General features: G+C 41.7%; 1 pseudogene; it reads left to right on the top strand.

The window, feature by feature from the left end:
* Window positions 1-11,855: 11,855 nt before the first annotated feature.
* Window positions 11,856-16,160, top strand: LOC133141501 (uncharacterized; annotated as a pseudogene).
* The last annotated feature ends 220 nt before the right edge of the window (window positions 16,161-16,380 follow it).

Here is a 16,380-nt window from a genome sequence, read left to right as displayed (position 1 = left end):
TTTAGCTAGCTGGATCTAAGTTAGATCCAAGTTACATCCATTTGTATTAAAAAGGCGTTGCTGGCAAACTAAATGGAATGTTCATTTAAAATTGTGAAGTATCGTTTTGCTGCAAACATAGTCACAATCTTGAATGAACGTCTTAGCTATGGGTAAAATACAATTATGCCTTTTCCCCACCCTATAGGCAACTAGAAATTCCAATTACAAAAAATAACTTATTGTAAATCTTGAATTGCTATTTTTTTTACGTTTTTTGTCCAGTGGACATTAGGACTGAATCATTGTAAAATATGAGATATGAGATTTGTGGTATTGTTTTTAATAGATTAATGTCATTAACTACATGTTTATTACACCTCCCTTATATTATTCTTCATGCCTGCTGTTAATAATTAACAACTGTAATATGCTTCATTAAACTAAGGCAAAATACCTGTACAAATATGAGTTTAGCTGATGCTCTGTTTTTCTGTGTGCTAGTTTATTTCCTTATTTTTGTATTGTTTCATAAAAACAATGAACAATTTTCAGAGCTTGGTTTGATTCCCAAGTTTTCACCTGCTTGACACTTTTTCATTGTCAAGTTATGGCATACACTCTTGGAAAAAAAATGATTCTGAAAGGGGTCTTTGGCTTGATCCCATAGGGCAAACATTTTTAGTTCTTTATGGAAACCTTTGTCATAGGTGTGGTGTGAAAAATCCCAGACCATTTTGCCCGACAAAGAACCCTTTAACTAGCTAGGGTGCTTCTATGGAATCACAGGGTTCTAATCAGAACCATTCTGTATTCCTTCCTCTCCCTGGCTGAAAAACATTGGCCTGCTTCATCAAGAGATGAAGTGATTGGACTGCTTCTTTTCCTCACGGGTTAAGTGCACAAGGGCCCCAGCCACATTCACCTTGAAGTAAAGAAGATTGTATGGGGAGAGAGACCCTGGTGTTTCTTGTCTTTGCGGTAGATCAATGGTATGAGCATCTGAAGAGGCCATTTTCTGCATGCAATGTCCTTTTTGGATATGTACGTATTTCAACCTCAAAGCACTTGAACCCCAGTACACATTGTATCTGCTTGACTTCAAAGTAATGTTTATCTGTATGCTAGGATGCCTCAAGGAAAGGAAAATAAGTAGGTGCATCTCTTGATGAAGCAACCAAATGATTTGCAGCCAAATAGAGATCTTAATTTCCGAGATATTCCCATTGTCTATAAGGATGCAATGTTTTAAGTGTTCTCATTAATACTAGATAAATAGGCCCATAAATACACATTCAGACATGACTTGCACTTTTGTATTCACAATACACATGTATATAATATTAAAACCAACAAACATGGTTGAAATATAAAAAAATATAAAAAAAGAGTTTTAAGAGGTGCCTTATCATCTTTGTAGTAGTGCTGTCATGGCTCAAATTTTTCAGATGTACACAGGCAGGACTAACACCTTCAAATTGTGAAAAGGCCACATATATTTTTAAAATAGAAAACAAGTGGTGTACTTTGTAATGTGTGCAGGGTCTGAATGGGCTAAAAATTAGTTCCTGTTCCTGTATGTTATTTCATATGTAATATGGGGCACACCTTTGGTTTAGTTCCTCTGTGCCAAAGAGAGGTGTATACTATATTATACCATCACCATTTTGATTATATGTATATACAGCAGACAGATAGACAGATGTCAACTTTGCAATAAATAGTATTTTAATTATTATTTGTAAATCGCTACCATTAGTTCAGATTAAATCTGTGTGATGCAAGGGCAACCATTCTGCATGTCTTGGAAATATCAATTATGTGTTTTAGCATGACTTTAAGCAAAAAGTAAAATCAGTGTATGTGGTTATTTGAAATTTTATGATAGTATAACACAGTTCTGATAACTTATAATTTGTTGCAAATTTACGATGATTATGAAAGCCATGTCAAGTCTTTATTTTTCGAAGCACACAACTTAAATGTTAATTAAAACACACAGTGTCACCACCACATCAAATGCAGTGGCCAGTGGAAGAAGACTGGGCAAGTGCTGGCCAGTCTCCCAGGACAGGTGTGAATGTACACCAGAGAGTGTGAAGCAGAAAGCTTGTCCTCAGACAACCTACCGGGGTAAATCAAGGTTAAGGTATACTATGCTGGATTTTCACCTTGAAAATATAAAACTTACATGTTCAGTAATTACTACGATACACTGGCAACCTACACCAAACAGCCACAACATTAAAACCACCTGCTTAAACCATTTTTTTCATGATTAATGATCAAAAATGCTTTAAAATGCTTTAAGAATGCACAATTAAAATGCTGTAAACTGTATAAACTTGTCTATAAACACTTAATATTTAATTATATGATATGTGTACTTAGATAAGCAGATAATCATAAGTGAATTGCATTCAAAAGTTTACCTTTTAAATGAAAACGGAAATCTAACTGAGGCGGTTGGGGGTGCATTGGTTTGTTATTAAAATATCTTGGACTGTAAGGGTAATTTTCTTAATTGATTCTTAATTGACAATGTGTGTTAACATAAAGACAATCACATGGTTAAAATAACCTTTTAGTGACAATCCTTATTACTATTACACCCCTTTCTGAATTAAGTGTTTACTAGGAGTCTTTCTCTGTCTCTCAGACAGACAGCCTTTGACCTTAATGTCTCTGCTTCTCAGCTAGCACATTCTGGTCTTACAGCAAGGTCAACAAGGGGTATGCCACCGCGAGCAGGGTCTGACAGTCCTGCAACTCGTCTCTGGAAGCTGTCGGAGTTGCAGGCCATGTGAAAAGGGGGATACCCCTTGTTGACCTTGCTGTAAGACCAGAATGTGCTAGCTGAGAAACAGAGAACAGGAACAGACTAAATGTCTTAACCCGGACACTAGCCTCTTCCAGTGTCTATAGTTCATTCATGAGAGGTGCAAACACTATAGCATATCCAAACTGCCGTACATCATTTGAATTGCTCAAAAGGGCAACTTGTAAGGAGTGCAGGGCTGAGCGATATTTTACCATCAGGTTAGCAAATGCCCAATAAACTGTACATAGTTTGTGTATTTTCCTTGAAGTTCCAAGAGGGTTTCCAATTTCAAAATAATCCACATAGAGAATTCTAGATAACTTCAGTCCCTCATCGGAGATAAGTGGATTTTCCTGACAATAAGTGGCATCCGGATGTGATAAATACTGACCAGGCTGCTGTGTGGTGGTTTCTTGGACTTTCTGAAATATTCCAGCTTTTTTAAACAATACTTGCAGTGGCAAACACACAGGTATGCTGTGGTAATTCAATATGGTACTCAACAGGTGTAACTAGTCCTTATAATATGATTTTCTCCTCTTAGCTGTTGACGATGGGGCTTCACAGGTGATGTGAAAATGTTACTCTCTGAAACTGCTAGGACAATCTCTCTTACAACTGTGTCAGTAAAAGTTTTTTCAGTGTTTTGATAAGAGCATCTTTGACAATAGGTTCTGATAGTGAAAATAACATGATGTATGATTTCCAGAAAATTTGAGAATGCAAAAGAGGTAGTTTGTACCAAACATATTTGAGAATCTGCCACAGGTCTTGCAGAATTTCACTGTATCACTTGCTGTCTCAAATTCACTCTTTTCTTTTGATACACAAAAAATAAATATATAGATATATACGTTATATGAGAGGAATCAAGGGAATCTAAGGAATTTTGCACAGCACTCAGTATATAATGAAAAGTATGTCACAATATTTAGCCCATATAGCTGAATTGCTGTATGAGCTTATTATTTATATTTCCCTTTATCTTATTGTTAGTGCATGGCTTTTCAGAATCACTACTAGTTTGGGAAATTCAAGAAATGTCACAGCAATAAATTGTTTAGCTTTTCAGTTGGGCTGGGTTTGTTTCCATTGTATTTAGAACTCAGCCAATGTATACAGTAACAACTCAAAATGTTAAATAACTAATGCTTATTTAGTGTGTTAAAGGTCATAACAACCAAGTTATGTAGTTAATGATTTAGAAAAATACATGCCAGTCAATTAGCTGCATTTGGTTTCATTGTGTTTCTAACACTGCCAGCCGGAATCCCAATGCACTTTCATAATGATTAACTTTTTAGCCATTTTAGTATGATTCATTGTACTCGTAATTCAGCCATTGAACAGCAGAACATTTAAATGTAGCAGATGTCGGATTGCGTTAGGCCCAGGATACCTCCAGCATGCTCAACGACGATACAACCCCCACCCCCACCCACGCTCAGCTGCCTCAACTTTGCTGGCCCAGAAATCACAGAGCTAAATCTCATGAATGCAAGTGAATCATGATTCTGACATCAAGCTGTCTGAATCTGAATGCGGCTAAAGGGAAAATAATGTTCAGTACGGCATGTAATAAATGTTCAGTAAGGCATGTAATAGATGTGTGTTGTTTCAAACATCAAGATTAAAAGTTTAAGAGTGTTTCATACGAGGCAATTAGCTGCATCCCTCTCCATTATATTAATAATTCATCCTCTGAATCACCACAGAACCTCTATTCTCTATCTTTTTGAATATCACATCTCACTTTATATTTTAATGTCAGTCAAAACCTCCTTCAATAATACTGCCATTATCATCAGCTCTTAATCCTTGAAAACCTTTTAGCAACTTTGGTTCAGCCTTAAAGATCCCCTATTATATGTTTTTTCATCCAAGCTGGGGGGCTTTATGTCTTTACTTGTGAGAAACTGTAATGAATCATGAAATGATTAATTGAAGTGGCACAATATCAAATATACAGTAGCATAGCATGGTGCTTCTAACTGTTTTTTCTCTTATTCTTATCTTTTCGCAGAGCTTAGTCTGAAAGGGGCAGTTCACCTAAAAATTCAATCAAATAATGTTTACACTTACTCAGAGTATTATCTATCCATCCAGTTTGTTGAGATGTGACAAATTTCCTTGATTTGTTTACTTTTTTATGTGCAGGTGTCCGCGATATAATGGACCCATTTGGGTCTTTCATTTTCTGGTAATCAATGCCATTCATTCGCCATTGTTAAACTCATCTTTGGAAGATGGTGTTTTGTTATGTATTACAAACGGCTTTCCATAGTTTAGTTAAGTATTGTTTACTACGTACAATATGATCAGGTTACATTTTATACAGACAACAATTATGTGGACTTTACTTACTGACTCTGTGAAAGTTAAGGTTCTAAGGTTAAAATTAATTCCTCACAAAAACAGATTGAGCATAAAAATTTGATTCAGCATTCAGCAGCATTCTCTGATCAATATTGTAGCCAAGTATGCAATATTGTAGGCAGAAGCACCCTATTTGCTGCAATCTGACTGACACAGACAAGTATTTATCTCAATTTATTTATCGTCTGACAAGCCATAAATGCCTTAAATGAGCAAGAAGTACAGTGTACACTGTAGAATATATTGACGAGCAATGCTCTAAATCTAATCATTTTCATTTCTAATCATATAGTTTGCTTGTATTTAATACAGCCAGTGGTATCATTTGCAGTTGAAGCTGTAGTTGACCAGCTACTGAATTGAAGAGAATATACCCTCAATGAGCACTTTATTAGGTATTTATTACTTCTTTTTTAGATTTATTGGTTTTCTGCTGCTGTATCCTATCCACTAAGAGATTTGATGCATTGTGTGTTCAGAGATGCCATTCTGCATACCACTGTTGTTATGCATAGTTATAACACTGATAATCAGTAGAGCTAAACACCAATTTAAAGAGCAAGATTAGTAAAGATAAATGCATTGGGGAAGCCTGTGTTCCAGTATTTGATAGTGTGCTCACTATCTTTGCACACTCAGACATGTCATTCATAGTCTGATTACTATTTTACAGGAAGTGAATTGACAGATTTTTTTATTGCAATACATTGAGATTTATCTCTTAGATTTTCGGCGGTCGGTGGGTGAAAGCCAGTTTCACATTTTATAATGGAGGCAGGTTGCCATTCTGCTCAGAGATATGGCAGGGAGGAAATAAAAATGTAGATATTTCTTTCAGCACAAAACTGCTGAGACATCAACGGGAGGCACTCGGCACACAGGGGCACTCGCCTGGAGGTCTACAGCGAGGGGAGGTCTACAAAGCTGCTTTGAGGGCGTCTGCCCCTGAAGTCCTCAAAGCCATGGGCCAACGAAATGAGAAAACCAAAAAGTTTGCACTCAGCCTTGACAAGTGAGATTAAAGAGAGGATGAGTGAAATGAAGGAACATTTTATACCTTATATCTACCTTAGAGATTGCTTCACGGTATAGTCATAGACAGGGTGGTTTGACCTCCTGTGATTCTCACAGTCTCTAGAGTTTGCAGAGAATCACTTTCAAATTGGGCTTATAAACCTTATGAATTTTATAATGCCTTATAAATGCATTATAACATGCATGGCCTTATAGAATATAGAATGGCCTGAAACAGAGCAAGGAAGATACTGAAGAAGTGGTCTACTTTTCATCCAGTGTAGTCATTTGAAATATCTTTCTATGGCCACATTTATTGTTTTTGAAAAATACATACTTACATTTTTTAATATATTTTCAGCCAGCTGCAATCTGACCAGGTATTTGAAATACAGCATTGTTTTTCTCAAATCAAATCTTTCATGTGTTTACAAAAGAGACTTGTTTTTATTAGCACAGCCCATTAAAATGAAAAAATAAAAGTTTCCCCCACAAATTGCTAGACTATGATGTTTATTTTCTAGCTCTGCCTTTTTCTTTAGAAGTAAAAAAGCTAATAACACTCTTACTGTCAGTTCATGAAAAATGGTAATTTCCTCAAATAACCCTTCTTGATAGTAGCGGATAGTAGTGGAGTTGAGCCTCTGTACATGCAGCCCATAACTCTAAAGCTTTGGTAATGGCGCAGTGCTGGGCCTTGTCCAATTTCTCTGTTCCTGTAAGGCTTCTGCTCGCATTGCTAATCTCTGCATCCGCAGTTATGATTCATGGACATTATTTATTCATTCAATCATTTTACTTCATTTATTTTCAAAAACTGGCAAGCACCACGGCAGCATTGTTTATTTGTGACGCCAGTCAAAGGCAAGAATTTGGAAGTGCAAAAAACAACAACTGATTATCAACCACATTACATTTCATTAGGATGGGTTGGTTGGAATATTATGGCCAAATAGTAAGGTATAGCAATTAAAAATCGCAGGGGCATCATGCATCATCATGAACATATTTAAGTATAGCTAGCTGAACCTAAACCTGCTGCTGCTCATTTGGGGCAAAAGCACCACTTGCAGGACATGAGGTGACATTAGTTTAGGAGATAAGGGCAGTCATCGAGCAGTTGGAGGGTTACTGGTCTGATCCCTGCCCTGAGTGTGTCCCAACGACCTTGCATGAGAGGCAGACACCGTGAGTGTGTGTGTGTGAATGAGAGGCATCAATTGTAAAACACTTTGGATAAAAGCGCTTTATACATGCAGCCTATTTACCATGGGTGAACACCCCCTTCTCTGTTCAAATCCAACCGGTGCCAGTGCACCCCTTTGAATGGGTCTCCTCCACCCCTACTCTCTCTGTGCACACGTATGAATGGGTCTCCTCCACCCCTACTCTCTATGTGCACACGTATTAATGGGTCTCCTCCACCCCTACTCTCTATGTGCACACGTATTAATGGGTCTCCTCCACCCCTACTCTCTATGTGCACAGATTGCGGCTGTGGTATAAAAGAAGACAGACGTGTGTTTTCGAGGAGAACAGCGGATTGCCTTCACTGTCCCAAGCCTGAAGCAAGGGCTGCATTTCAGCATATTGAAATTGACACTCCAAATTCAAAGTTTACAATGACAGAATTATATAATTATTATTCCATTAATAGTATAAAAAACATTATTCCAAATGTAGAAATAATAAAATGAAAAATACAGGAATAAAAGTTGATTAAGCTGTGCTCATGGAATAATAATAATAATAATAATAATAATAATAATAATTAATAACAATTTGCTATTTAGCCAAGGCAACTTGCCAAGAGTTGATTAGACTAAGGATTAGAGGGGAGTCTAATCCTTAGTCTAATCAACTCTTGGCAACTCTAGGGCAATTCGGGGTTAAGGGCCTTACTCAAGAGCCCAACAGCTGTACGGATCTACATCGGGGCTTGAACTACCAACCTTCCGGGTCCCAGGTTCCAGTAATAAGACACTCATTTACGCATTTAAGGGTTGACCGAGGTCCTGTGGAAAGCTGAAAAAGCAGAGGCGTTCACACTGCGAGGAACACTCCCGCAAGTCACAATTAGAGAGAGGTGAGAAATGGGAAGGGGGGACAGCCGGAAATGGCTTCAGTTGCGTCCCTTATGGGCAGAGTCACCGGAAAACACATTTCTTTAACAATTTGAAGCAATCACATGGACTTTGTTCAGAAGAGTATGCTTTTCAATAAAAGGCTGAAAATTGCTTTTCGGGCTTAATTTTCCTCTTCAACATGTAATTCATTTCTTGTAATTCCCCTTTGTGCTTTTAAGCAGAGACATCCTTGTACAAGGGCCTCATCAGCCGAGTTAAAAGCCAGAGCCTCCTTTGCTCATTAGAGCTTGATGAACTGGCACTCGGGAAAAAGAGAGAGGGAGGATATTTTCTCCTGAAAATGATCACAACACAAGCGGCTTCTGGGTGGCTGGTCCTGCAAACCACAGGACTCTAACGTAGTCATGAATCCAGGCTCCATCACAGCCAATGGCAGTGCAATATTGCTTTGTACGCAGTTCACGCTAGTGGCTATGGTACATGTCTGGGACCCAGAAGGTTGATGGCTCAAGCCCCGGACCCACAAACTTGAACATTCATTAATTCATTCATTATCCTAACCCGCTTATCCTGAACAGGGTCGCAGGGGGGCTGGAGCCTATCCCAGCATACATTGGGCGAAAGGCAGGAATACACCCTCGACAGGGCGCCAGTCCATCGCAGGGCACACACACCATTCACTCACACACTCATACCTATGGGCAATTTAGACTCTCCAATCAGCCTAACCTGCATGACTTTGGACTGTGGGAGGAAACCGGAGTACCCGGAGGAAACCCACGCAGACATGGGGAGAACATGCAAACTCCACACAGAGAGGTCCCGGCCAACCGGGATTCGAACCCAGGACCTCCTTGCTGTGAGGCGGCAGTGCTACCCACTGCGCCATCCGTGCCACCCCAACTTGAAAATGACATACCCAAAATAAAAGGGTTACTATGCTTGAGCCCTTTTGACTACAGGCATAATCCTGGTGTCTTCTGAAAGGTTTTGGATGAATGAAACACCATTTGGGGTTTGTTGTCCAAGAGTAAATTACTCAAGTATTACTAAAACAAAGCATCCCCTTTCACATTTGATGATACCATCACCAAAATGTTTTCCAAAATAGACATTTGAAGACTCCAAAAGGACACATGATAGAATTGTGACTTTTAACACTTTCAAATATCCTGTTACCATAGGAAATTACACTGTGAAGAAAGGAATGAATGCAAAAAAAAACCTCCACACCAACCCAGCCCTGGTGAGACTTAAGGGGTTAGTTATTACCAAAAGATATAAATTGCCAAATTCATTAATAAGCTTAATTAGTAATAAAGTTAAGAGCTTCATTAAGTTACAGGATTATCAATGTCTAAATCAAAAGATGAGGGTAAACCACATGAAAAAAAGATGTAACAGACATGGACAGTCACAAGAGAAAAGAAGGAATGAAAGTGCCAAACCCCAGAATGTGTCTCCCAAAACAGTCCCACAAGACTGAAATCAAAGTCTTTTTACATATAAATTTATTTCTGATTTTTCCCTTTTTCTCCCAATTTAGTAGCCAATTGTTCCCCCCTCTATTCCAATTCAAGTTAGTATTAGATACTAGGGCCTCCACATGAGCCAGCCAAACTTGGCTTTTTTGGCAGGACCGGGAATCAAACACTGGTCCCCGGTGAGCAACTGCAGTGAACTGCAACTGCATCTTAGCCTGTTGCACCACCTCAGCCCTCACTGATGAAAATGTAGTAATATTCAGACTAGTTATCCAACAACAGAGACACACGTATTGTGTAGTCAGTAAGTATTCGGACAGTGACACATTTTCTGTATTCCAGCAGTTTGGATTTGAAATTAAATAATGCCTTTAAAGTATAGAGAGAAGACAGAGAGCACTGGTGGGCTCAGTAATAGTAAATGGTCTGGTAGGTGAAGAAAGACCTCTATGATTGATGACTGAAAAATCTGTGCTATACTGAAGAAAAACCTCCAAACACCTGACCAACAGATCAAAAATACTTCAGGAGGCAGGTGTGGATGTGGCAGTAACTACTGTCCACAGAAGTCCACACACAAACACATGGCTAGGGTTGCTAGAGTTTCAGAGTGACAGCAAGAGCAAAGTGTGGAGGCCAAGTGAATTGCCCAAGAACCAAAGCTCCCCCTAATCTGTGAATCATAGTGGTGGGGGTATTAGAGTTTGGTTTGTATGTATAGTTGCCACAGCTGCTGGTTCATTTATCTTTGTCGATTATGCAACTGCCGATAGCAGAATGAATTTGGAAGTGTACAGAATCTTACCTGAGCAGATCTTACCTGCTCAAGTTCAACCAAATGCCTCCAAACTCATTGGACCGTGCTTCATCCCACAGGAATGTATACTGAGGTATACTGAACATATGCCAGTACTCTCTTTTTTCTGATTGATTTTAGAATCAAGACTAGATACTGAAAGCTCTAATGCCTGCACTAAGGAAGAAATTGAACACACACCTAACTAATCAAAAACTCCTGTTGAACCAGAGATGGGGAGACTGTGTATGAAAAAGGGCTGTAATTCCTATACAGATCACCTGATATGAATGTGTATACCTTCAAATGAAAGCTGACAGTCTACATAATAATTATTTCCTTTAGTGTACAGAGCCAAAACAACATTGTCTCACTGTCTAAATACTTATGGACCACACTGTACATACAATCCAATAGGGGGAGTCTTTGTCCTCTTAGAGACAAAAAAAAAAACAGACTGTAACATTGAACATAACATTTTCATTACAACATCTTCAGACCAGAAAACATTACATATACAGTAGAACCTCAGGGATTTGAACCTCATAAAACGGAACAGAAAGTTGGGTCAGGAGAACAAGGTATAAAATTGGAATTTATCATTAATATATAATGATGACTGCAAAAGTTTCTAAAGAGTAGCCTAGAAGGACAGTACTGCTTTTGACATAAAAAAGGTCTACATTTTCTATTGGATGGAAGCAAAAAGCAGGCAAATCCTTTAAAATCCAGCAAGGACCGCATCACACTGATGGCTAAGGTCAATGCAAGCAGGAACTTTCACATTCCCATTGTTGTTCATCCACAATAGTGTGACACTTTGTGGCTTTGCCAATGTCACGATATGGATTTGTGTGTGATGTATTTATTTTAATGAACTTATTTGTCTATTATTACTTGAAATAAACTGAACTGAAATGAATATGTAATTTAGTAGGATTTCAACATCACTTTCAGAGTTCAGAAAACGTCAGTGCTCTGTACAATTATTCCTGATGTGCTCTGTTCTATGAGGTTCTATTGTAATCTTTTTTGAAACTGTCCAATACAAGGGCCACTTTTGGAAATAAATAGCATTTTTCCCTGTGTTGCTGGTCTACAAAAAAAAAATATTTTGATTCCTTCATGGAGGCAGTGGCAGAAAGTGTTTTTCAAGCTTTTGATAAAAAAGCAACCAATTTTCAACAGCTTTTTCTCTCAGTTGTATTTGTGAGCCCTTCTATTTGCAGCAGTGGCCTCCATTGATTCGGGAGAGAGTGTAACAGCATAAGTGTCCTCTGTACATGTACACAAGCGACATGTACCTGGCCATCCGCCATTTTGTCCCTCTCTACCGTCTGATCTTCGCAGCCGTGGAGTTGGCGTACAGCTCACAGAGTAATCATCACTCTTCTACTCCTATAGTATCATCCTCCGCTCCGTAAGGGAGAGAACTCATGCTGTCTCTCCCCCAGGGCAATGCTGCAACAAATTTTAATTATTAAATTCAAATCTGTCATATTATCATGAGCCTGTTCTCACAGTAATCCCACGATGGGTGACCGAACCAAACCAACCAAACCCTAACAAAAAACTGAGGCACTCCAACGTGTGTAAACAAAATGTTTGTGTCTCTATGCTCAATTAATATTGTTAATGTTACATTCTAACCCTAGCCCTAACCCTAACCTCTGTTGGTACAATTTCTTTTGCCGTTTGTCCACAGATTAAGTATAAATACATCTTTTTTTTATATATCTGTTCTTATTTTTTATCTATTGCATTTTTCCTTGCAATTGCAGAATATCATCTTGGGGTGGCAGTTATCCAGGATTCCGTATATTTGAACCGATTTCCATGGCATGAAAAATCAGTGCGAGATCGTGTTCATAATTATATGCCCCATGTAAACAGAATATGAAAGCCAGGTTCCATCTTTTGGAGCAGGCTAACTAATACTGCAGATGCAATTTCAGAAACACTAAAAAGAGAACTAGAGGGGCAACCATCTGGGAGCGGGGGACAATCCATGTATTGCATTTATGACAGTCTGTGAAAGCCCTAACCATTTGCAGTTTTAAACTTTTCAAATGTTTCTCCATGAACTCTAATGCATTGTGTCCATGGCAACAGAAATATCTGCCTATTGTATTCAAATTACATTGACTCAGTTATTAGTGTCGAAAAAAAGCTTTCATTTAATATTTATTAACTTTCTACAATTATTCCAACAGTTTCATCCACTCCACTGAGACTAAGAACTGAATCTCCCCGGAGGGCTGGCTGGAGATTCATGAGTCCCAGGTTCGTATAAATTTACTCAATCCAACAAATGAATTTCAATTTAGCTCTGGAATGAAAATGGCATTAATTTCACATTTTCTGAGGTTATTAAACAAATTTGCCTGACTCTGCCAACACGTTTCAATCCGATCCTTCAAATATGAAGATAGGAACTATTTGATTGGTAATTCTGCGTTCACATAGATCACAGCAAACGGCATGTCATTGTGGTAAATGGTTAACATTTATATAGTGCCTTTATCCAAAGCAGTGTACAATTGATGCTTGTCATTCAGCCATACTCACACACCGAAGGCGATTAGCTGCCATGCAAAGCACCAACCAGCTCGTCAGGAGCATTTGGGGGATTAGGTGTCTTGCTTCACACACCCAGGCCAGGATCGCATAGGCAACCCTCGGACTGGCAGACGACTGTATCAGGCACTCAGAACGGGCGACCTAGATGCGAGACCAAGGCGTAGTATTTATTATAATAAATTATTTAGTATTTATTATGTGTGCCCAGGAACTCTGGTGGGCCAAACCGACGGCAGGCAAGGATCAGCCAACTAAGGCAGGAGTTGAGGTCTCTTAGGCGGCAGTTCAAGGAGGCAAAGGAGGAGGACAAGGCAGCATTGGCAGAGCTCCGTAACATTGTGAGGAAGAAGCTCATGACCCTCCGCAGAGCAGAATGGCATAGGAGGAGGGGGAGAGAGAGGGCCAGGAAGCGTGCTGCCTTCATCGCGAACCCCTTCAGATTCACCAAACAACTGCTTGGGCAGAAACGCAGCGGCCACTTGGAATGTTCCAAAGAGGAGATCGACCACCATCTCCGCAACACCTACAGCGACAACGCAAGGGAGCAAGATCTGGGGAACTACAGGGCCTTGATAACACCACCAGAGCCCACTTCTGAATTCAATAACAAGGAGCCCACCTTGAAGGAGGTTCAGGAGATTGTCAGATCTGCCAGAAGCAGCTCAGCTCCTGGCCCAAGTGGAGTGCCTTACATGGTCTACAAGAGGTGTCCTAGGCTCTTGCATCGACTATGGAGGATCCTCAAGGTGATCTGGAGGAGGGGGAAGGTAACCCAGGAGTGGAGATTCGCTGAGGGTGTGTGGATTCCAAAGGAGGAGAACTCAAGCAACATCGAGCAGTTCAGGACCATCTCACTCCTCAGTGTTGAAGCCAAGGTATTCTTCAGTATCGTTGCCCGACGCCTGACTGAGTACCTCCTGAAGAACTCCTACATCGACACCTCAGTGCAGAAGTGGGGAATCCCGAAGGTGCCAGGGTGCATCGAGCACACAGGGGTTGTCACACAGCTGATCAGAGGCAGAGGAGACCTGGCTGTTCTCTGGCTGGACCTCGCCAACGCCTATGGTTCCATACCCCACAAGTTGGTGGAAACAGCGCTGGACCGGCATCATGTTCCAGGCAAGACCAGGGACCTCATTCTGGACTATTACAACTGCTTCAGTCTGAAAGTCACCTCTGGAACAACAACATCTGCATGGCATAGGCTAGAGAAGGGTATCATCACCGGGTGCACCATTTCAGTGATCCTGTTCGCCTTGGCCACGAACATGCTGGTCAAGTCAGCTGAAGTGGAGTGCAGAGGCCCCCTGACCAAGTCTGGTGTCCGACAACCCCCAATCAGAGCATTCATGGATGACCTGACAGTGACGACTACATCAGTGCCGGGATGCAGATGGATCCTTCAAGGCCTTGAGGGACTCATCACCTGGGCTCGGATGCACTTCAAGCCAGCAAAGTCCAGGTCCTTGGTCATAAAGAGGGGGAAAGTGACTGATAAGTTCTGCTTCTCCCTAGGAGGTGTCCAGATTCCAATCGGTCACTGAGAAGCCGATCAAGAGCCTGGGCAAGACCTTTGACTGCACCCTGAAGGACACAGCATCACTCCAGGTGACCAGCAGGGAGTTGGAGACATGGCTGGCCGGAGTGGATAAGTCAGGGCTGCCAGGGAAGTTCAAGGCCTGGATTTACCAACACGGCATCCTTCCACGACTCCTCTGGCCCTTGCTGGTATACGAGGTCCCACTGACTATGGTTGAGGGCTACGAAAGGAAGATCAGCCACTTTCTCCGTAGGTGGCTGGGCCTACCACGAAGCCTGAGCAGTATCGCCTTGTACAGGCATAACAACAAGCTACGGCTCCCCTTCAGCAGTCTGACCGAGGAGTTCATGGTCACTCGTGCAAGAGAGGTGCTGCAATACAGAGACTTGCATAGAAGTGAGGCATAGAAGTGAGGACTGGGAGGAAGTGGAGGGCGCAGGACGCAGTCGACCAGGCCGAGTCCCGGCTGCGGCATAGCTTGTTGGTGGGATCAGTGGCGTCTGGACGGGCAGGGCTTGGTAGCTTTCCAAGAACTCGCTATGATCAAGCACGAGGCAAGGAAAGACGTCAGCTGGTCCAGGAGGAGGTGCGATCAGGGGTTGAGGAGGTGCGCTCCAGTCGGATGGTGGGGATGCGGCAGCAGGGCGCGTGGACCAGATGGGAGCAGGCAATGGTCCGAAAGATCTCTTGGGCAGAGCTCTGGAAGGCCGAGCCACTCCGCATCAAGTTCCTGATTCAATCGGTGTACGATGTCCTCCCCAGCCCATCCAACCTCTTCTGCTGGGGTATGGTGGAAACACCGGCATGCCCACTGTGTCAGAGAAGAGGATCACTGGAGCACATCCTCAGCTGTTGCCCAAAGGCCCTGGGAGAGGGGCGCTACCCCTGGCGTCACGACCAGGTGCTTAAAGTGATAGCAGATGTCATCTGCAATGGGATCACCCAGAGCAAACAGCACCGCCCAGCAAAGCAGGCCATCACATTTGTCAAGGCGGGGGAGAAGCCGCAGCCTCAGCCAAGAGTGTCAGCTGGGCTGCTCGTCACTGCACGAGACTGGCAGCTCAAGGTCGACCTGGGGAAGCAGCTCAAGTTCCCAGACACCATCGCAGTGACCACGCTCAGGCCAGACATGGTCCTGATGTCTGAAACAGCAAGACGGGTGGTCCTGCTGGAGCTGACTGTTCCCTGGGAAGACCGGATGGAGGAGGCCTTCGAAAGAAAGAGGGCAAAGTATGAGGAGCTGGTAGGCGGATGCCGGAGGCAAGTGTGGCGGGCACAATGTCTGCCAATTGAGGTAGGTTGCAGAGGCTTCGTAGGCCAGTCCCTCTACAGGGCCCTCAAGCTCCTTGGAATCACCGGGCTGCACAGCAGAAAAGCCATCAAGAACACCACAGAGGCCGCAGAGAGGGCCTCGAGATGGCTGTGGATCAAGAGGGGCGATCCGTGGGCAACATAGGCTACTTGGACACGAGTTGGGGCCTGATCAACCCTGGCTGGGTCGCCTGGGTGAGGGTGTATGATTGTTGAAAGACCCGAAACACCCAATGACCCCAGGTAACATCACTGATGATGTGTCCAAGTGCATCGCAAGATGTGTGAAATAACTGATTATAAAGTTGCAGGTCAGACAGGCATGGTTCAGTAGCCAACAAAAGCAGGGATAAGGCAGTTCGTAATAGATAGCCCAGGAAATTGGTCATATT

The sequence above is a fragment of the Conger conger genome, chromosome 12, assembly GCF_963514075.1.
Source record: "Conger conger chromosome 12, fConCon1.1, whole genome shotgun sequence".
NCBI classification, from domain to species: domain Eukaryota; kingdom Metazoa; phylum Chordata; class Actinopteri; order Anguilliformes; family Congridae; genus Conger; species Conger conger.
This window is presented reverse-complemented; position numbering and strand designations above follow the sequence as displayed.